Raw genomic sequence first — 24,229 nt, forward strand, 5'->3', positions numbered from 1 at the left:
TCTCAGACATAGGCTCTTTGAAGAATTTTATAGAGAGAATGAGTACTTTGGGCAAGAGCTGTTACCCCAGGATTTTGATGAGACAATGTTTCAGTGAGCACCACATGCCCTGCAGAAACGTGACCTCCAGGAACCCAGCCCTGGTCCTAATAGAGAGGTACTTCTGCTAGAGGCCAGGACCAGTCTGCCTGTGGCTGTGCTTTTCAGATGGATCTACCCCCTGGAGAGGAGACACGCCCGGGAAGGGCCAGGAGCCTCTCTGAAATAGGACATGTATAAAGGGGAAATAGTACTGTCCTTGAAAAACACAATTCCCCACATAACCAGAACCACGTGTCCCTGGCCTGGGGGGCTTTGTTCTCAGTGGGGTGTCAGATGCCCTCCAGCCTTGGAATGTGCTTTCTCTAGGCAACCAGTACCAGGTAAGGGAAAGAATACACACTGCGCCCCTCCTCCAGGGCATCTGTGGCTTCAAGGTCCCCCCAGGGCAACCAAATCACTACATCTCTGTCTTTTACACATCCTCCTATCAACCTTTTCTAAAAAGAAAAGAGGAAATGATGTTTTCACAGTGTGGGCCCTTCCTAAGTGACACCTCACCTTTTCTAGACAGTTTCCAAAAGAGCCTCTTTTCAGAGCCCTCTTTTGTGTGCTGGGTGGAGAGAGGGAAAAGGTTTTCAAAAAATCTCACTGTGACTTTGCATATCACAAAAATATCTAAGATGATTCCGTTTTGTAATCTCCACGCCCCACCACTGACACACACACATCAGATTTTAAATCAATTTGTTGTCTTACTTCTATTCACAAATATTTAAGCATATTTATCATTAAGTGTTTGGCATTATACTAAACACTAGTGATGTAAAGATGAAAAAGATAAAGTGATCCTTACCTTCACAGAGTTTTCTTCTTTAATATACCCCACAGAAATAAGTATAAAGCTTTACATACAGTTCATTTCAATTAAACTAGTATTTATTGAGTGAACTGGAATTCCCCAGGAGAATAAAGTCTCTAGGAAAATAAAATCTTATTGAAAGTATACTAGATGTTCTTCCTTCTTCCTTCCTTTCATCCAACAAATATTAAATGTTCACCATGTGCCAGGGTCTGTGCTACAGTCTGGGTATCCAAGAGTAAACAAAGAATTGCTCTTGTGGAGATTACAGTCTAGGGGGAGAGAGACACCTTAAAAGGTCATTCTCAAAATGGAATCACAGCTGCAAACTGTGATAACATTTGTGATGGTCCATATTGGTAGAATGAATAAATGAATAAGGGGTACTATGAAGGCATTCAACAAGGGCATCTGATAAATCTCGTGAAGCCATGGAGTTTAATTCAGCATTTAAGAGTAAGGCCAAGAAATGTAGGGGAGGAGAAGTTAGAGTCAGGTGCTGGGCTACGAATTCATGAATTTTATCTTAGTCTCTTGAGGTTTTTATTATTATTCTCATTTTGTGAACAAGGAAACTGAGACTCTGATTTGAAGTAATTTGTCTGCTGTCATAGGGCTACACAGTGATGGTAGACCTTGGATTCACTGCATGACTCCGGAATTCATGGTCTTTTCCCAACACCACATTCCCTCTCCCTAAACCAAGCAATATACTAAACACTAAGCCCTCATTTCTTACCAGTCCATTGGCCTTTGCGTTCCTCAAATACCCCGAACACATTCCCATCTCAGGCTTTGAACTTGCTCATATGTCTATGTAGCTCCCTCCCTGCCTGCCTCCCTCCCTCCCTCCCTCAGTCAGAAGTTTCCTTAGAGAAGCCTCCTCTGACCCCATTCACCATAATAGTGTCTGCCACTCTCTGTTTCCTTGCTTTATTTTTCTCTGTACAACCTATCACTATATGAAAGGAATTTGCTATTCATTTGTTAGTTGTCTCTTCCCCACTAGAATGTAAGCTCCATGTAGGTCCGGGACTATATCAAGCAGGGTCCCAGCAGGACACAGAATTCCACTCTGATGCTTTCACCCAAAGGATTTAAAAAGAGAGGTGGGCATTTTACAGAGGCTAGAGTTGTTTTGAGGAAAACAGTGAAGAAGGTTGAGACATCTAGAACTGAACAAAAGCCAGAAGGCATTACCACCCTTAGGCTTAGAGGGAGGCACAAAGGGAGGAAATGTTGTCCACGGAATCAGCAATTTCTGGAGCTTGCAGGAGGGGCTGGCGGGCAGCAGCTGTGGCAATGGAGGAGATGGCCAGTGCTGGAGCTGAGACCGTGGGACAGGGAGAAAGCCCAACCTCTCACCACTCTACCCCGACCCCGTTTTCCGCGTTGACGCTCACTAGACAAAGCCAACTGGAATCCAGCCAGCAAGTCTGCACGGGTGGTGCTGTCTGCAGCAGTCAGCATCTCAGGCACAGAACAGGGCGGAGAAGTGGAGGATGGATCTGGGAATGGGAAGCAATAAACGGAGAATAACCAGGTATAAGGATTTTGTTTTGTTTACCTCATTTTCCCACCACCCAGAATACTGCCTCTCACAGCTTGAGTGCTCAATAATATGTGTGAATAAATAAAATATGTCCCATGAAAGAGAAAGACAAAGACAAGAGATTGTCATCAGAGCAGCCAGGAGTCACCCAGAGGTGGTTTGATGGGGACTTCTAACCGGGTGGCAGCTTTGAGCCTGGAACAGAAAACCAGACCTGAAAGTTGCTTCCAAGGAGGGACAAGATTTGTTTGTTCAGCGTTACACACTTCTGTAGAGTGAAAGGTTATATAAATTGGGAAAAAGGTCACATCCACAAATATTAAGGAATGCCTTCTGAATGCAACGTAAACTGATATCCAGCCACTCAGATGGTCTGAGCTGATGTCCAGGGAGGAGCTGGAGGTCAGGTGTTCGTGCTGGCTGGGATCTTAGCTGTGGATCATCAAGGTGCAAACAATGGAAACCCACTCACAGGAGCTAAATAACAAAAGGGGGGATATACTATGAGAACACAGGACTATTTTAAGGGATTTAAAGAAAGGAGATGTAGAGGAGGGACCACTGCAATTACTCCATCTCTCTAGGTCTGGGTCAGTCAGTCATTCAGCAAACATTTATTGAACTCCTATGGTGTGCCAGGCACTGTGTTAGATTCTGAGGTGAACACAACAAAAAGAGTGTCATCTCTGCTTCTCTGGTTACATTTGAATTCTCTCTTGCTCTCTCTATCTCAAGTTTTACCTGATTTTTTGTGGAGACAGCCCACACGAACAGTCCCCACCTGCACTGTGCCCTTATGCCTTTTGAAGTCCCTAACCCTGCAGAAACATGATGCTTCTGAGTTTGAATTCTAAGCTCCAAGAAGAAAGAATCCAAGGAACTGACTGGATGGTTCTATTCCAATCAAGTAATCGAGTAGGCCAAAGGTCTGAGTTACCTGTTTCTCTGCCTGCTCAGCAGGGATGAGAGAAGCATACTTTGTGAAGGGAACATAGGCAGCCTCTCCAAGAAGAGACTGGAGGAAGGAGACATCATTAGTACAACAGAGCATCTCCACCCATTCAGCCTTTACATGCCATCTCCGCCCATTTGTATACTCTGTAGAAAAACTCAAGGGCAGGAAATAAAACAGGAAATAAGGGAGTGCGCCGATGAATATAACACACCGGCTCTGTTTACGAATACCCTGTGAGAGAAATGCACACCCTCTGAGGACTGATTCTTCCAGCTTGTTTGCAGCATGTTCAGTATAACTCATCAGATAACCCAACAACCCACAGACACAGCCCTTTGGGGCTGCCACAGACAATAACCAGCAGGAGATGTGGCAAAGGAAAAGGGAGGGCATTTGTTCCTCTAATTTAATTCCGACTAAATGAGCAACTACAGTGAAGACAGGCAGATCAAATAGAAATTCTCGGCATCCATGTTAATGAAAACATCTACATTATAATTAAAGGTACAAAAAAAATCTCCTCTAAAATGTAGAGCCTGTAGAAGATGGGGTGGTTCACGCTGAACCAAATATAAAGCTGCCTGGAATCTGACCCCTGTGGCATTCAGCGGATTATTGATTCTTGCCGGTGGCAATAGTGGTAATGTTCAGAATTGAAAAAAATATTAACTATGATTCAATTCATTTAAGCCTTACCTTGGAAGAGGTGGAGAGAGGCAGAAATCTGAGAGAAGAGAGTCATATGTGGTAGTGCCAATTTCATTTTTTAAAAAAAAGGCTCCCAAGAGGCTCCTAACCATAGTAGGTACTGCCAGGATTAGAGGAATTAGAAGCATGCATGGACATAGTGATTATGTATATCTCTGCTTTCAGTGTAGTCTTATGAACAGACAGGAAGTAGACACTGAAGCTGGAAACAAAGGGCTTGGTGAGCCTCATGTGGTATAGAAAAGGCAAGGGTGACCCACCCCTCTATCCCCCAATCCACCTGACGCATAAAACTTTAAGACCTTCCAGGAGGCAATGGATACAAATATCTGTTCCCTAGGGGCTCATAGAACCAGCAGCAACTCTAAACTTATCAACAACAGCGCCCTCATTTTACAGGCAAGAAAAATTAAGACCCAGAGAGATGAAAGTGCATCATCCAAGATTACAGGCAGTCACAGGTCTGCCATGAGACCGGAACACCAATCAGAATATGCCTCTTGGCAGGCAGAATTCTGAGATGACCCTGAATGACCCTCATCCTTGTATTGATACCATTCTCTCCCTTTCGGGTGTGAATACGATAGCACCTGTGAATATGATAGCACTCCTGTGATTGTTACATTTTAATGCCAAATCAAGATAATCCTGGGTGGGCCTGACCTAATTAGGTGAGTGCTTTAAAACGTTAGTCTCTGGCAGGTTGCAAAACAGGAAGTCTGAGAAATACATGCTGGCTTGCCTAGAAGAAAACAAACATCTACTCTGAGGACTGACTGAGGGCACCATGTGACAAGAAACGGAGGTGGGCCTCAAGGAGCCCAGAGAGCTGTCTCTGGCTGACAGCTAACAGGAATATGGGAACCTCAGTTCTACAGCTAGCAACAGGTAAGCTTAAAAGAGGACTCCAAGCCCAAGTGAGAACTGAAGCCCCAGCCAATATCTTGATATCAGACTGGTAAGACATTGAACAGAAAACTCAGCCATGTCACGCTCAGGACTTCTGACTTACAGAAGTTCTAAGACAATAAATGAATAATGTTTTCAGCTGTGAAGTTTGTGGTAATTTGTTATGCAGCCAAGAAAAAACGAATTCACTCCTCAATAACTTATCTGGGTGGGGATTTTTTTATTTCAAGGAGCTGAAACTTTATAAAACCAGCTTGAGTAGAACCAAAAATGGTTTCAGGGGAGGGGCAGTTATAGTAAAGACACAGAAATCTCATAGAATCTGAGAACAACAACAAAAAACTAAGCTTGGGTTCTCATAAAAGCTTTTGTAATGGAATCAGCCGCCTTACCCACCCATCCTACGGTGGACGCCATGTTCCAGCCATAGGAACTAGTCACAGTTACTTAAATATACTTCCCTCCTCTATGCCACAGTAGTAATTAAATTTTGTCTTGGGTGCCCAGGCTGCTTGGCTGTCTATAGCTGCCTGGAGTGTTGTATTGAGGAGAGTTTTGAGACTGATGTTTGGAATCAGCAAGAATAATGAACTAGGGTAAGATAACAGGCAGTGATGGACTGAGCCAAGGCAGGGAATGGTTGACAACCTGCATGTCATCTATTTGTTAACCCACGTCTGCCACTGTTTATGCTGTATCTTCAGCTTGAAATGGCTGCTCCTGGTGCTATCTTGCTACCCAAAACTACTCATTATTCAAGGCTTCTCCAAAAAGCCAATCTCAATTTCTCCTTACTCTCATCCATTCACAATTAAGAATTACTCTCTCTCTCCTCTTGGTCCTAGAGTACTTTCCTCCTACCCCTATTTTCAGATTTAATATCATTATGGCTTGAACTGGGCCTGCTACAAAGATATTTGAAGTCCTAACCCTTAATACCTCAGAATGTGACTTTTTTTGAAATAGGGTCTTTGCAGATGTAATTAGTTAAGATGAGGTCATACTGAAGTAGGGTGTGCCTTTAATTCAATATGACTGGTGTCCTTATAAGAAGAGGAAAAGAGACACAGATACACAGACATTCCTATGGAAAGATGACCATGTGAAGATAGAGGCAGGGATTGTAATTACGCTGCTATGAGCCAAAGAATGCCTGGGGTTACCCAAAGCTGGAAGAGGCAAGATCTTCCCCTAGAGGCTTCTGAGGGAGAGTGAACCTGCTCATACCTTAATTTTGGATGTCCAGCCTCCAGAACTGTGAAAGAATAAATTTGTTTGTGTTACCTGTTATGGCAGCTCTGGGAAACTAATGCAGATATTCTATTGGTTTTGTGTAAATTTCTGTCTTCCTCATTAAATTCTAAGCTCCCTGAGTACAGAGTCCATGTTCTATTCATCTTTTTATCTTTCATGACAGTAAATTTTGGATAGATAAATAAGTGGATGGATGTATTTATTAACCCATTCATTCATTTGGCAAATATATAACGAGTACCTACTATGTGTCAGACACAACCCCAGGCCTTTGGGTATGTAGCAGAGAACAAAATAAATTTTTTAAAACCTTGACCTCAAGAAGCTTATACATGAATGAATTAAATATGGATGGGTTGATGGCTGGCTGGCTGGCTGGATGGACAGTGAACAATTACCAAAAGGAATTTTAGATCCTCTAATATGTGCAGGATTGGTTCAGGCATCTGAAATAACTAAACTTGCAGAATGTGTTTAATAAATTCAGTTTCTATGGTTAAAGCTGTTGTTCTCAACTGGGGCAATTTTCCCCCCCATCCCCACCCTATGGGATGTTTGGCACTGTCTGAAGACTTTTTTTTTTTTTTTTTTTTGAAGACTTTTTGATTGTCACTAGTGGGAGGGAGTGCTACTAGCATCTAGGGAATAGAAGCTAGGACTACTGCTAAATGTCCTTCAATGCACAGAACAAAACCCACAGCAAAGAATTAACTGGCCCAAAATGTCAGTATTGAGGAGGCTCTGTTGAGAAACCTTGAGTTAGAAATGTCCAGGGAACCTGGGGAAGATATAGGAAAACAAGTGAATCTGCAGCGTTTGCAATCAGCTAAACACTGTGCTGAGACATTTACTTATGTTAACGTGCTTAATCCCATTTTACAGACGATGAAACAAAGGCTCAGAATTTAAATAACTTTCCCAGGACCGAACATTTAATAAGTTGTAATACCATCATTAAACCAGGTCTGACTCTCAGTGTTCCTTCCCTCCTATCACAGCTGCCTCATTCACTAGAACTTCCCTGACTTGAAATTGGAACTGAAGCTGAACCCTGGGGGTGAGGATATTAAATCTCAATCAGCAGACAATACTGAGGCTCCTGGGGACATTGGAGAGGAAAGAAAATTCTGGAGCACTTTTAAAAGGAGGAGTGAGGAGATTGAAAAACCGACCCTCTCCTAAAGCCATAAATCAGATATAGGTATAGGTAATGAAAGGTAATTCTCTAATAATACAGGAGTTCCATAAACTAATGAGAACAATTGTGAAAGAGGAGGAGAGTTACTTGAAATGGAATCCCGTGAATGTAAAAGCTACAGCAAATAGAAAAAGATAAACATAAGAATTAACATATAAGAGGGGCTAGAAATGCAATTTATGTATTTGTCCATTTACCTGCTATCTTGTAAGTGCCTACTTTGTGCCAGGCACTGTGCAAACACTGGATTATATATTGGTGAACACATAAATGTGGCCCCTATTATCATGAAACTTACAGTCTGATGAAACTTATCAAAACACTGTCCCATAATAGGGGTATGTGTGTGTGTGTGTAAATACACACATATTTCATCTCAATTAGATTTATTGGAAGTCAGGAAAGCAAAAGGCTATGATACAACCTCGAGTTTCCATATTTTCTTCAATTATACAACCTCTGTCAGTCTCTACATGCTTTCTTCAAGGGTAACAGCATAATGATGATAATGATCTTTTTTCTTGTGTTCAAAAAATTGCTCAGCAGCCTCTGATGAGGTTTAAGGAGTTGGGGAAAAAAAGAGAAAAGAGGACTGGGTTTGAAGTGGCACATTAGAGGAAATTATCTGGGAGGATTAAGCTCTTCAGAACCAGAGAGGCTCTTTCTAGAGTGACCTAGTTGAAATGATTTAAAATATATCATAGTAGGCGCTCTAACAATATTATAATCCTAATTTTCTTGTTGCTGTTCCCATTCTCATATCCCCCTCCCACGGAGAGCTTTGAAACATTCAGTTTTAAAACAAGTGATTAAGGAAAATTGCGGATTATTTGGGGGAGATCCCTGATAAATCTATGAAGCTGGTAAATTCTATCTTCAGAGTCCATTCATGCCCAGTGACTAGAAAGGTACTAGCCCCTTTCTAGAGGCTGTGCTCACTGAATATTTGCTGAATAGTAAGTGCTCACTGTATATTTGCTGAATGAATGAACACTCTTACCCTTCAGGAGCTTCTCCCATCCTTACAAGATACTCATTACCCTCCCACTCTTTGATGACTGCAGGGTCCTCTTGTGGTCCTGATACCAATCATTCGTTCATGTGTTTAATGAGTACTTACTGTATGTCCGACATTATGTTATCAGAAACTTCATGAGAGAGGTATCCTTATAGCCACTTCTGCTCTTGGCTTATTTAGCTGTGTCCTCTAGGAAAACACTCTCAATGTGCAGATGTGCACTCTACAATGGAAAACATCCATTTTTTAAAAACGTAGTATATTTCAGCAAGAGGTTCTTCCTAGTAAAAGGAACAGACCTCTGCAATGAAAGAAATACAGCAAAGAATGCGTTTTGCCAAAAGAACACATCCCATCATTACCTATTCCCCCACGGCCACCTTCTCCTCCATGCACCCTCCCCTCCCCCGCAAGGCTGATTGCCAAAGAGAACAGAGACCAATGCAACCCAGAAAGCTCGGGTTAAAGAGAGACAGCATCTGAGAGGCCATCTGAGCCATCCAACCTCAAGCTAATAAGGAAAGCAGGCTATTTAGCACTTTTCTCAGTATAAGGAATAACATCAAAGCTCATGATACAATACAATGATGACTGTATTTAAAGTGAATTTCTATACAAGGCGAACACATTGCCAACTCCAGGGGCACCCTCATCCCATGTGCAACATTAGTACTATGAACTCTTATGAAACAGCTTAATATAGATCCACACGTAATGACAGCAGAAGAGGTCTACAATATTCTATTAAGGATAGAGAGCAATCTGAAAAAGAATGTATTAAATAATTCCTTTTTGCATATATGTATACTATATACATTTATACATATATAATTAAAAGATAAACTGAGGGGCTTCCCTGGTGGCACAGTGGTTGAGAGTCTGCCTGCCGATGCAGGGGACACGGGTTCGTGCCCCGGTCCGGAAAGATGCCACATGCCGCGGAGCGGCTGGGTCCGTGAGCCATGGCCGCTGAGCCTGCGCATCCGGAGCCTGTGCTCCGCAACGGGAGAGGCCACAGCAGTGAGAGGCCCGTGTACCGCAAAAAAAAAAAAAAAAAAAAAAAAAAAAAGATAAACTGAGGCATATTAAATATTTTAAGGGTTTACTTGAGCAAAACTCACTTTGAAATCAGGCAGCATCCAATCTAGCAGATGAAAAGGAGCCCCAAGGAGCTGTACGAAATAAAGTCTTTGATGGGCAGAAGGAAACAAGAGCAAGGAAGTTATACCAGGCAAAAACGTGGCTTTGTTGTTGCAAGGTTACTTTCCTTTAGGGGCTGGCAGGGGTCTAGGAGTCATATCACCTAACTAGTGCTGATCAGGTGATTCCTGATTGGCTGGTTTAAGATTCTGTTTCTGGGGAGCCAAAACTAATTAAGTCTTGGTTTGGTGACATGGGGCTCAGCATTCGGGACTCCCATTTTGGGCCTGTCATCTTGTTTTTAGCAAAATGTACATATATACATATAGAAATAATGATTCAATCTCTATAATATCAGTTTTAAATCTTTTTGTGTATTTTATCACTCATTTTTATATTTTTAAAATATTTCTTAGCTCTGTCTACCTACCTACCTACCTACCTATCTATCTACCTCTACCTATTATTAGAATTTCAGCTCCAAGAAAGCAAAAACCTTGCCTCTTTCATTTACAGCAGTATTACCAGTGTCTGAACAGTGTGGCATATAGTATATAATTTCAATAATTATGTATTGAAAGGAAAAAATAAATGAGTACATTTGTAAATGGAAAGAAAAAAACTTGGAAGAAAACTGTAGTCACCTTGGGGCCAGGAAGCTTGGTAAGTGAAAAGAAAAGAAGGTATGAGGGAATCTATTTACTTAATATTCTTTTATATTTTATGAAAGTTCTACAATAAGCCAGTATTTATAAAACTAAAAAAATAGACAGTGAGGTTTTATTAAGATTTTTATAATGAAATTTGATCAGTTTATACAACGATTACAATTCAACTTTTTACAGTTGAATTAAAAGTCCTACAACATGAAGATAACCAGCCCTAACCAAACAGTATGTGAGAAGAAGAGGCTTGGGTACACAAATAAAAACTGACAGAAAATGGGAGGGGAAGAACACAGACTAGATTCAATCATCATCAACAAATAATTGTGTCATCTTTAGAAATTCCTATGTTAAAACTTCTAGGTAGGTTGTCCCTTCTGGACTACTCTAGGGAAGTGTCTAGAGCTGGAAGGTGATTAAACCATATGGAACTCTGTCTTTTAAAAGATTTCTGAATGTGCCACACATTACATTAGACCCTTGAGTTACAAGGATTCATAAGGTTCCTTTCCTGCCTCCAAAAAAGAGCTTAACATCTCACAGATAAGACAGATAAGTGAATAGAAGTATTGCAATACAATGTACCAATAGTTGAAAAAATTGCTCTTGAAGCAGAAGCTACATTAGTTCAAATCATGGTTTATCGTATTGCAATTCAGCATTTTGAAGAATGAATAGGAGTTTCCGTATTAAAGAGAGTTGGATAGTTTTTGGTGAGTAATCACGGTCCTTCTTGTAGCAGCAACTAACGCTCTTGAACTTTTGATATACAGACGCTCGCTGGGATCCTAATGTGTGTCTAGGAAGGAGGGAGAGTATCAAGAATGTATCCCACTTCCTGAAGCCCTTCTTGTCTAATCTTATGTGATTAGCTAATATGAAAAAATACATAATAAAAGGTAATGATTACCTTGCTTTTTACTTGCCTCAAGATTAATATTTTAATTTTTGCTCAAAACCCTAATCCTTTATTGTAAAATGATGGATAGGTCATACCTATGATGGATAGGTAAAATGATGGAAGAATAAAGAGTTTGCTCTTTCCCAAATTGTACCACATGGAGAGGTGGACATGCTATTATTTAGAATAAGAGTTATCAATGGGCAAAGACTCTTACCAACACCTCCACCATTTCACGTTCTTACTATACAGAGCTACTTGCAATTCTGCAAACACTTAACATACTATTTAGGGTTTCCACTCCCTTTCCCACTCGCAGCAAAACTCTATTCAGAAATTACCTCCTCTCTGAAGACTTCCCCAGCTCTCCAATAGAGTCTATCACTAGTCCCTTTCTTTATGTTAATTCTGTCCATTTTTGGTCTTCTCTAATAATCCCTAATTCACTATAATGCAGTTTCTTATTTATATGTCCCTTCCTTCCTACCACACAATCAGATCCTGGAGGATAGAGATCACTGAACTTTGTATTTTCAGTACCTACAACCTTGTCTGGGACAGTGGTGGTGTCTAGAACAACAGAGAGGATTTGTACAACAGAGAGGAATTCTTGAGCCAGCGTCATCAGTTCAGAGACAGTGTTTATATAAATAACAAAGCCCAGACACAGGTAATCTTTTCTCCACCCATACTGAATATCTCATTCTAGTACTCAAAATTCCAGTGTCCTAAGTCATTGTGTTTTAAACCTAATTATCAAACCCTTCTATACTCAAAACTCACACTTATTTCAATGGTTCCAGTCCTTGTGAGTGGTACCATGACCCAGACAGTTGCCCAAACCAGAATCTTACGAGGGTGACATTGATTCTTTATTTTCCCAGCTGTTTTTTGCTCTCATTCTGATAATCTTGCCATGAGTTCCCTTTAGAAGAACCTCTGCTGGTCAACTCTCAGCCCAAGGGCTCTGGGAGAGTAGTCTTTAGCGGAGGTGCCCATAACCTGGTCTAGGCCGAATCAGGCTTATTATTTTACTGGCCACAGTGATTGATTCCAGGAAAAGGAGCGTGATCTAAGTCAGAAGAGCAGTGTGGAAGTCTGAGTTTTGTGACTGTTATTTGGCCTTTTGGAGAAGTGGAACTCTCCTTCATAGGACTTAATGCTGGGACAACTTTAGCCTATCAACTACCGTTCATTGGTATTGAGTACAGACCACTTTGCCACAAACCACTCGAGTAGCTGCATGACTTTTGCCTCAACCTTCTGCCCTGGTACTGCCCCTCTCCAACCCAGTCTCTACCCAAAGTGACTTTTCTAAAATGCATAATATGATCATATTACTGCCTCCCTTAAAATCTTTCAGTATCTCCCCATTATTGCCTGGAATAATAACTTCCAAAACTAATACCACATGCAAGGTATACTGTATATAGACTTTTTAATTTTCTGTTCGTTAGCATATTTTGACCTCCTAAAAAACCATTCTGCCTGGGGAGACACTTCCCCCTAGTTGGGCTAGCCAATTCATAGAGAGCAAGGACTGAGTCTGGGGCAGGCCTTTAGTATACAAACTACCCAGTCCAGAGCCTTATCTCCTCTATCTGGCCCATATACCCCAGGAGGCAATATTCCTCTGCCTCAATTATCCTAGGGTCAGATACCAGGCAACTAGAGACCATTCCTATAGCCCAAAGCCCTCCATAATTTTTCAAACTAGCGGGTCCTATGCTGTTTCCATTGCCCTGTCTTCCTTTTCCAAGGAAACCCAGTAAGGGCTCTGGCCTAAACCTTTGCCTGGTCCCTGTCTTCTCTCTCCTGACCACCCCCCCGACCCGGTGTTTTCCCATGTGGCCCTGCATAGTATGCCATGTCCTCTGTCTCTAGGACTTGTGAATACAATAAACTTGGTTTTCCTGAGTCTTCTCATCTGTTTCCTCTTATGAGAATACTTGACTGACCATCTCATATAAAAATACCAAACACAAGTTCCCTACTTACGTCTCTAACTTTAATGCTACTCTCCTCACCCGTACTCTTCTCTCCAGCCACGCTGAACCACAAGCAATCCCCTAAAAGCACTATGACCTCTCTCTTCCCCTGATTTTTGTCCAGGCATTTCCCTTGTTTGGGAATTATTTTCCTAGTGCTTTTCCCATTCCTATCCAATTCCACCTAGCATCTCCTACTTGTTCTTAAAACTCTGCTTAGACATTTGTGTGTCTGGAAGACTTTCCTACTGCACTACCCCCAAGTCTGGGTGAAGTACTCCTCCTGGGTGGTGCCTAATAATCTCATGAACGCCTGTCTCACAGCACTTATCACTGAACTATAATTTCCTGGCTTAATTTTTCTGTTTCCTCCATATACAGGAAATACCAAGAAGGAAGGAACTGTGCCTTACTTGGTGTCACACCCCCAGTATCTGATACAGGGCTTGGCATAAAATCAGTACCTAATAAACATCTGTTGACTACAGGATAAGTGGCATAGTAACATGAAAAAATATTCTATATAAAAGTTGATAAATATTTCCTCCTAAAGATGGGACTTAACTTTAGCTGCTGCGTCCCCCAGAGCTAAGAGCAGGTCTCATTGCAGCGGAGGGAAAAAATACGCAGGAACAGATGATGAGGCATATGTAGCTCCTTGCTCTTTTCCTGCAGCAAGAATTCACTTTCACTTTCAGGTAGGCCCAGGCTGCCGTGCAGTCTATTCCATGGCCTCCTCGGGGAGCCCAGAGAGAAGACAACTTGACAGCAAGTGAAAGAACCAAGTTCTGATGAAAAAGAGGGGCTTTACCACTGCATCACTAGTCCAGCCACAGTGCCAAGCACCCGGATTTGCTGGGTGATGGAGAGGAGTAAAGGCGACTAACAGACAAGGCCAAGCCAGTGGTTCAGCTTCCAGGAAGGAAAGAGCAGCAGATTTTCCCTGGCTACACGCTACAGGGAGGAGGGGTGGGGGTGAGAAGGATGGATAAGGTTAAGGAAGCTAACCTTACCCCAGATTTGGGCAACGCAAGCCTTCCCACACAAGTCTGTTCAAAGTACCCTTTGCTGAGGGCCTACCCTAAGCCCACTGCCGCCAGTAAGACTTTCCTAACTCTCCAGCCTATGGTAATCTCTCTGGCTCTCCTACCAGCTACCATAGCACCTACTGACCACATATTCGTTGCATTGGTACTAAGTACTGACCACTTTGCCACAAGCAGCTCTGGCTAAGTGACCATGCATTTTATTTAACTAAGGAAGCAGGTCCTGACTTACCTCCCCAACTGAATTAAAAGGTCAGGGATCACACTGTGTTCTTCTTTATATGTCTTTTCATATGTTCACAGCATTAAGCACAGTGCTAAGTTTGAGATACCAAGAATCACTCAATAAATCAGACTTGAGTCTGATTTATTCATTCATCAAAAGTCTCACTATAGCAGAATCTATTACATGGACACAGTCAAGGCTTCCTATAGGAATCAGCTTCTTCTGACCTGAGGATACCCGAGTATCAGTGGCAGATCTTCACTTTACCTTCAACCAAATAACATCTGATAGGCTGGATCAGGTGCTGGGAAATATGAGCCCCTGCATGGATCTTATATCATATGCCATCCACCTATGAGCTCTTATGTTGACAGTTCATAGTCTGCAATGCTATCCACAGAGTGCCTGGAGTACTACTGCTGCTAGTTCTTGCCTGGTTTGAATGGGGTCGAGATGTAGGTTACTTAAGTCACAGTGAGATTTCTATTTTTCCAGAAAAAGGACATGGCCTCAGTTCTTTGGCAAGTGTGAGTGGACCTATTGTCCCGTGATATGGAAATCGATATATATTTAAGGTTCTTACCATATTCAAAGGAGGATGCTCTAAGCCCTTAGTGTTTCAAGGATGATTGAGATACTGGTCTCCACTCTCAGAGAGACTGCAGTCTAGAACTCATGCTTAGCAAATTGTGAGTTGACCAGATAATAGGCGTTCAGAAAAGGGAGCAACCACGTCAAAGGGAAAGGGGCTTGAATCATGCCCCAGGGGATCCTTGGGGTTCAGTTAGTGAAAGAGGTCAGTTAGTGAGAGGTCATTCCAGGCCAAGAAAACTGAGAAAGTCCAGGTGTAAAAGTAGGAATGTGTCAGACTTTTTAAGGAATAGTGTGAAAACCAATCATTTGCAAAATAGTTAAGTAAATGGATGGTTATTCATGTAACAAAAATTTACTGTAGGAGTCTCTGAGAAAATCTGAACCTATTACTAGTTGTTTTAGAGAGTTGTTGGCAATCTGCATTCCATCTTTTAGGTGTTTGCAATATGAAATGCTTGTGAGACACTGCATTCAGTGCTGAGTGGTGGAACAGGGCTTCTTGAACTTTAATACACACGAGGCATCTGGGAATCATGTCAACATGCAAATTCTGCTGCACTGTATCAGGGGACGTTCCTGAAATCCTACATTTCTAACTAGCTTCTAGATGACGTGATGCTCCTTGTCTGTGGGCACACTTCGAGCAGCAAATTACAAGAGCATCTTTCACTTTGTTGATGTAACTCCTATTTGTCATCACAGATTTCTTATTAAACATACTAGATGATAGACTCTTTGGGGGAAAAGACAATATTTTCTAAAATGTATACAGTGATAATCAACGTTTTTTAAAAGGTGTAAAATAATAACTATATACTCAACATTTTTGGTGGCAGCTCACCATAAAATGTAGAGTTCAATTCAAACAGAAATGAAGAAATTTTATGGCTTATGACGGGGGTCACCAAACTTCCACCATGGACCAAATTCAGGCTTCCACCTGTCTTATAAGTAGAGTTTTATTGGAACGCATGGCTCCTTTTATGCTCTAATACTAGAGATAGTTGCTCCAGAGACCATACGGTCCTCAAAGCCTAAAATATTTACTATCTGGCCCTTTATAGAAAATTTGCTGACCCCTGGTGATTTCTGAGTATCTCACTAGCTCTGAACTTAGACACCTAAGCTGCCCTCTAATCTCTTTGCTCTGAAGTCCAAATGTCTTTCTCAGGACACTGCTGTGAAGGGGCAAAAAGGCCTCCTCAATTCCCTTGACAGGAGAAAGATTGGACTTGCCCAGGAAAGACCCACATCATGTGGCAGTTGGGGGAGATCGTGGGAGACTTGAGTCCAGAGGGCTCACATGACACTCTTGGCAAAAATGCAAAACCCTTGTAACATATTTATTTCCTCGTTATCAGGTACAAACTAATACATGCTGGTTCACGACTGGTGAGTTGGTTCAGGAGGAAAGCTAAGGAAAAGCAGCCTTACTCTGTGGGTGTGTGATTACTCTTACCCATCCTGGAACCCAAACCAAACTTTGCTGTCTGGCCCACCTCACTTGGTAAGAAGCCAATCCTCCTGAGAGTCCTTGTTTCAGATTAGAGAGTGTCTATTCCAAACCTGGCATACAACTGCAAGAGCTTTAAAAGTACAGGAAGTAAACCCCTGCCCAACTGCCTGGGAAATTTGGACAGTCCCAGAAAAGAGACATTTGTCTGGACTAACCTGTGGCTTTGGCCTAGATTGGTGGCCAGCAGAGATCAAAAGAAAATGAGAAAGGATGCATGCTAAGGAGGGGCGGGGGCGAAAGTAAGGTTCCTCTAAGTGTTGAATACAAGGAAAAACAGAGGCCTCCCAAGACTTAAACTGTAAAATCAACAGAAAATGTATCAGAGCAAAAATATGAGAATTCACATTAAAGATTTAGAAGAGTTTTTCCAGGCACATAAGACTTGACACTAACCCAGAGGAAATTATCAACACATTTAAAGGGGAAAATATGTCTGGCAACAGAGGGGCTGTGCAGCAACAGAAGCAGAGGAGGGAAAAGGTCTGGGGGTTAATATTGGTGATGTCCATCTTTGCCCGTACCAGAGAAGAGGGTGCCTGAGACAAGGGGCTTAACTCATCTCTTTGGGGGATTTCTTACTTCCTTTCTCCCTCCTTCCCTCCTTCCCTCTCCCTTCATTCCTCGTTCCCTTTCTCCCATCCACTTCCTCCCTCCCTTTCCTTCTTTCCTTTTCACTTTTCCACAAATATGTATGAACTGTATATTCTCTGTCAGGACCTATGCTTTAGAGGTTGAGAATACAAAGTTAAAAAAATTTGAGTCTCTGCTCCCAGAAAGCTTAGACGTCTAGTGGTAGAGACTGGCATTAATAAAACAATAACACATATAAATATATAATTGCTGTAATGAATACCTGTGATAAATGTTACAAAGCCACAGACAAAGCACAACCCTACCTTGGGGCCTTTACACTCGCTGTTCCTCCTGTTTGGAACAATTTTTCTCCAGATATCCTTAAAGCTCTCCCCTCACTTCCTTCAGGTCTGCTCAAACATCATTCTATCAGTGAGACATGCCCTGATAATCCTGGTATAAAACAGCCATTTCCTCCTTCCCCACCTCCCTTAATGCCACTTATGTTTTCTCTATTATACTTATTACTTTTAGATGTTATATATATATATATGTATATGTATATGTATACATATATGTATCACATATGTGTACATAGGCGTGCAGTGTGTGTATAACGTTCTGTTTTCCATTGGTTGTTCCTCCCACTGTTTGTCTCTCTCCAAGAAGGCTACAGGACACAGAATTTTCTTTGTTCACTGCTCTGCTGTATCCCTAATACCCATAAGAGGCTAATACAGGTTTATTAAAAAACGAATAAAACTACAGATGATTGGAAATCATGTATTACACACATTTTTTAAAGAGTAGTAGGGTATATGCCCAGTAGTGGGATTGCTGGGTCATATGGTAGTTCTATTTTTAGTTTTTTAAGGAACCTCCATACTGTTCTCCATAGTGGCTGTATCAATTTACATTCCCACCAACAGTGCAAGAGGTTTCTCTTTTCTCCACACTCTCTCCAGCATTTATTGTTTGTAGATTGTTTTTGATGATGGCCATTCTGACCGGTAGGAGGTGATGCCTCATTGTAGTTTTGATTTGCATTTCACATTTCTCTAAAGATGTGGTACACATATACAATGGAATATTACTCAGCCATAGAAAGAAACAAATGGAGTTATTTGTAGTGAGGTGGATGGACCTAGAGTCTCTCATACAGAGTGAAGTAAGTCAGAAAGAGAAAAACAAATACCATATGCTAACACATATATATGGAATCTAAAAAAAGAAAAAGAAAGGTTCTGATGAACCTAGGGGCAGGACAGGAATAAAGACGCAGACATAGAGAATGGGCTTGAGGACACGGGGAGGGGGAAGGGTGAGCTGGGACAAAGTGAGAGAGCAGCATGGACATATATACACTACCAAACGTAAAATAGATAGCTAGTGGGAAGCAGCCACATAGCACAGGGAGATCAGCTTGGTGCTTTGTGACCACTTAGAGGGGTGGGATAGGGAGGGTGGGAGGAAGACACAAGAGGGAGGAGATATGGGGATATATGTGTATGTATAGCTGATTCACTTTGTTATAAAGCAGAAACTAACACACCACTGTAAAGCAATTATACTCCAATAAAGAAGTTTAAAAAAAAATAAATAAAAAGTAGTAGGATTTAACTAAGATAAGAGAGAAAAAAGCCACTGCAGGAAGAGAAGAGCAGGTAAGAAGGCTTTGGAGAGTAAAAGCAAACCAAGAAGCTAGAGTGAAGCTGAGGAAAACTCATGTCAGACTTTATGGAACAAGTTCTTTTTTCCCCTTTATTCCAAGAGCAATTTGAAACCACTGAAGATTTTAAGCCAAGAGATTTATGTTCAGATATGCATTTTTAACATGGTAGCCCAGCTATCCATTGGATAGTGGCTCAGTTATCAGCAAGATGCCACAAAGCATTTCAGTCATGCCGCAGGCTCCCCTTTCTCTGATTCCCTGCTCACCGAACTCGCTTCCGTTTAGAATTTGGCTTTCTAGAATTTGACAGAGACCATGATGTGCATTTCTTAATGTACATGAGAGAGATGTGCTTCAAAATAAAGTAATAGGTGAGTATTCTGTGTTATCTGTCAGTCTCTTTGAGCTCAGGTCCTGAGAGAGCCTCTTGAGAGATGAATCCCGCCTCCTTGACAAACCACGTTTCTAAAGCAATAGAGCCAAGGGTCAGACCTTGACCTCATTCACCTGGCCAAGATGAATGTTCACCTTGCAGCCCCTTGGCGGCCCACCAGCAAGCCTATCCTGATTAACCCCTACCTCAACCCTTCCTGCCACCCAAATCTTTGGGCTGTTAAGTAGAAAATCACTGTTTCATTCCGAGCCAGGCCTGGGAGGGCTTATATAAAACTCTGGGCCAGTGTAAAACTCAGCTCACCTGGTGGCTGACCCTCAAAGAAGGAGGAGCCATGCTGAAGGAAAAGTGGTGGTTCAGCAACTCTGGATTTTCTTGGGGAACCCTAAAGGAGTACCCAGAAAGATCATTATTGTGGGTGATGACAAAAGTAACATATAAGGCATCTGCGTGAAAGCAAATTAAACTAGTTACTCTGAGGCTCTGCTGAGCTTATTTGGAAAGAAATTTGCATGCTGAAAATGTGAAGCACAAACAATGAGCTAGCCACACTCATGAAAGCGCTGAAAGGGCCTTCTGAACAGTGAGGTGCCCATGACAGTTAGGAAAAGTAACCATCATTTTCCCTTAATACAGCTCCGTTCCACAAGGTTCTTCCTGCCAGAACGCCTAAGGAGAAAAACCACTGTACATCTTCCAAGATCCTCCAACACCCACTCCAAGTCTGGCCCTGAAATCAAAGTTCTCCAGGTCAGCAGGACAACCCTCACGGTCTGGAATACCAAAGTAAACAAAACAACACTGAGAGAATTCTTCATACGTGGCATCTGGGACACCCATGTTTTTTGCCTTCTAATTACCTAAGATAAAAGCCACTTCCTCCAAGACTGGGTGTTAACAAACATGAATTTTATCCCCAGCTTTGCTACTGGCTGGCTATGAGATGTTGAAAAGCAATCTGAGCTATAGTAGATGATATTCATTTGTTTATTCATTCAACACCTTTTGATTCTTTACCTAATGCCAGGCCCCATGCTATGTTCTTAGGAAATAAAGATGAATAAGAGAAATCCTTCTCCTTAAGTTGCTCCAAGTTCCTTCAGGGAGATAGGCAAGGAAAGCAAATGTAACAACAGCAGCACAAGAAGCTCTATACCAGAAATATGTCCAGGGTATTAAGTGGGCTTCCAGGCCAGCGAAACTTTGCCTGCAGGAGGCTGGAAATGCTTCCAAGAGGATGCGGCAGCTGAACTGAGATTTGAAAGAAGAATTATAGTTCAGCAGGGCAGTAGGGTGGACCTTAGGGAACGGAGGATATTTCAAGCAAAGGGCACAGCGTGAGCGATGGTGTTGAGGTAAGAAAACAGGTGTTTTGGTGAGAGAAGCTGCAAATCTTAAATCTTCAAGAGAACCACAGATGGCATGAGTTGTGCAGGCTGAAGATGAACAAAAGGCAGAGGAAAGAACATTGTACCTTATGCTGTGGTCTTCAACCATTTCCCCCGGCACTCAGTCTTCCTGGGCATGCAGACTACCCTTTCCGCCAACCCATTACTCTGCCTGAGCGTTTTCTCTGGTCTCAGGGGCAGGTTCTGCCCATGCGCAGGGTGGACTGAAGTACTGAGGTGTTAAAGCCACAGGCACAAATACCACCAATGATGACGGTAACTGGCTGATAAATGCCCAACAAACTCAGCCTCTGAGACAGTTTCTACACAGGTCCGTGTGGTCCCCAGTGTGCTCATAAACACACATACTACTTCCTCTCTTCCCTGCATCACTTCTCCTCTTGCCTAATATTGCTCCCTGGGATCTTTGTCTTACCTTGGGTTTCCCTCAGAGATTTCAGTGCAAGTAATTTGGTGATATCCACAGCATGTGTAGCATAGCAATTACTTAGGTGTTCACCTCTTGAGGGTTGTGATGGAATACAGGTGGAAGGCTTATGCAATAGCTCTACTATTTTAAAGAAATGGAGGCAATATTAATTATAAAGATGGCTGGCTTGTTTTATTGGCAAGTTTCAGAGAACTTGAAAAAACATATGATAGATCAGCCAACTATCTACTCAGGGCATGATGTGAAAGGTAGAGGGTCTCCATTGCAACATTAAGAGACTTAATTCCTTGCAGTTGCAAGGCAGGCTATGCTGAAGATCAGGCCCAAGATCTGATTGTAAGAATGATAGAGTTACAAAGGAAACTGAATTTACAGCTCCTGCAGGGCCCCTATGCAAGGGTCAGGACCCCAAAGGGAAGGAGTGAGACCCTGAGAACAGGAATGAGGGAATTTTGGTGTATATCTTTGAGAACACTCAAACCTCAGATTCCCCCTCAGGTGTCTCTGGGATGGCAGGAGAAGCTGCTTTCCCACGAATAGAGTGAATTTTCCATTACCTGGAGACCATGCAAAGCCCTGATTTGAAGTAGACTCATCACAAGATGATATCCTCCTCAGGATCTGCCCTTGTCTCACTTCATTGTTTTGAGAAGAGTTGGAAATGTATTTGGCCAATCAGAAAAATTATTATTGGATCATTTGTGCCTTTTACTGTATACAGTTAGAAGAACGCTTATTTTTTTGAGTATTGTGTATGGATTCACTGGATTTTAAGATTGATTTTATTATAAAGATTTATGCCCCTGTGTTTTATTTACTTAATGAAGGCAAAAAAGAGGCAAAGATAAATATAACCTTAATGAGTTCATTTTTCAAATAAGATAGTACAATAATGTCAAAATACATAGAATATTTCAATCATTACAGAAAATTATATTGGACAGCAATGGCCTATAGATATATAGGATATATAACATCAAGTCTCAGCATGGCCCATGCAGGTATTTATGGAAAAGGGAAGCAAGACCAAACAGCAAAATGGCAATAACTTGGGATTTAAGGTTATTACTAACAGGCTGTAAACATTCCAGAAGCAAGGTAGATGGGCAGCTAACAAAGATACTGCTTGACTTACATAACAAAAAATATAAAAATAAAATACAATTCTCAAAACTTACTAATAACTCTCAAACCAACAAAAATGGGCAAAATATTTGGACAGATGTGTTACCAGTGAAGATGGAAGCACGGCAAATAAGCACATGAAAAGAGGGTCAACATCATTAGTCATCAGGAAATGCAAATTAAAAAAATGAGATACCATTATACACTTATTTTTTTAACATCTTTATTGGAGTATAATTGCTTTATTTTTTTATTGAAAGGTTTTTTTTTATTTTTATTTTTTAACATATTTATTGGAGCATAATTGCTTTATAATGGTGTGTTAGTTTCTGCTTTATAACAAAGTGAATCAGCTATACATATACATATATCTCCATATCTCCTCCCTCTTGAGCCTCCCTCCCACCCTCCCTAACCTACCCCTCTAGGTGGTCACAAAGCACAGAGCTGATCTCCCTATGCTATGCAGCTGCTTCCCACTAGCTATCTATTTTACATTTGGTAGTGTATGTATGTCCATGCCACTCTCTCACTTCGTCCCAGCTTACCATTCCCCATGTCCTCAAGTCCATTCTCTACATCTGTGTCTTTATTCCTGTCCTGCCCCTAGGTTCTTCAAAACCTTTTTTTTTTTTAGATTCCATATATATGTGTTAGCATACGGTATTTGTTTTTCTCTTTCTGACTTACTTCACTCTGTATGACAGACTCTAGGTCCATCCACCTCACTATAAATAACTCAATTTCATATCTTTTTATGGCTGAGAAGATTCCATTGTATATATGTACCACATCTTCTTTATCCATTCATCTACTGATGGACACGTAGGTTGCTTCCATGTCCTGGCTACTGTAAATAGTGCTGCAATGAACACTGTAGTACATGACTCTTTTTGAATTATGGTTTTCTCAGGGTATATGCCCAGTAGTGGAGATTGCTGGGTCATATGGTAGTTCTATTTTTCGTTTTTCAAGGAACCTCCATACTGTTTTCCATAGTGGTTGTATCAATTTATATTCCCACCAACAGTGGAAGAGGATTCCCTTTTCTCCACACCCTCCCCAGCATTTTTTGTTTCTAGATTTTTTGATGATGGCCATCCTGGCCAGTGAAATGTGATACCTCATTGCAGTTTTGATTTGCATTTCTCTAATGATTAGTGTCGCTGAGCATCCTTTCATGTGTCTGTTGGCAATCTGTATATCTTCTTTGGAGAAATGTCAATTTAGGTCTTCTGCCCATTTTTGGATTAGGTTGTTTGTTTTTTGATATTGAGCTGTACGAGCTGCTTATATATTTTGGAGATTAATCTTTTGTCGGTTGCTTCATTTGCAAATATTTTCTCCCATTCTGAGGGCTGTCTTTTTGTGTTCTTTATGGTTACCTTTGCTGTGCAAAAGCTTTTAAGTTTCATTAAGTCCCATTTGTTTATTTTTGTTTTTATTTCCATTTCTCTAGGAGGTGGGTCAAAAAGGATCTTACTGTGATTTATGTCATAGAGTGATCTACCTATGTTTTCCTCTAAGAGTTTTATAGTGTCTGGCCTTACTTTTAGGTCTTTAATCCATTTTGAGTTTTTTTGTGTATGGTGATAGGGAGTCTTCTAATTTCATTCTTTTACATGTAGCTGTCCAGTTTTCCCAGCACCATTTATTGAAGAGGCTGTCTTTTCTCTATTGTATATTCTTGCCTCCTTTATCAAAGATAAGGTGACCATATGTGCATGGCTTTATTGCTGGGCTTTCTATTCTGTTCCATTGATCTATATTTCTGTTTTTGTGCCAGTACCATATTGTCTTGATTACTGTAGCTTTGTAGTATAGTCTAAAGTCAGGGAGCTTGATTCCTCCAGCTCCGTTTTTCTTTCCCAAGACTGCTTTTGTTATTAAGGGACTTTTTTGTTTCCATACAAATTGTGAAATTTTTTGTTCTACTCCTGTGAAAAATGCCATTGGTAGTTTGACAGGGATTGCATTGAATCTGTAGATTGCTCTGGATAGTATAGTCATTTTTGCAGTGTTGATTCTTCCAATACAGGAATGTGGTATATCTCT

The sequence above is a fragment of the Globicephala melas genome, chromosome 8, assembly GCF_963455315.2.
Source record: "Globicephala melas chromosome 8, mGloMel1.2, whole genome shotgun sequence".
NCBI classification, from domain to species: domain Eukaryota; kingdom Metazoa; phylum Chordata; class Mammalia; order Artiodactyla; family Delphinidae; genus Globicephala; species Globicephala melas.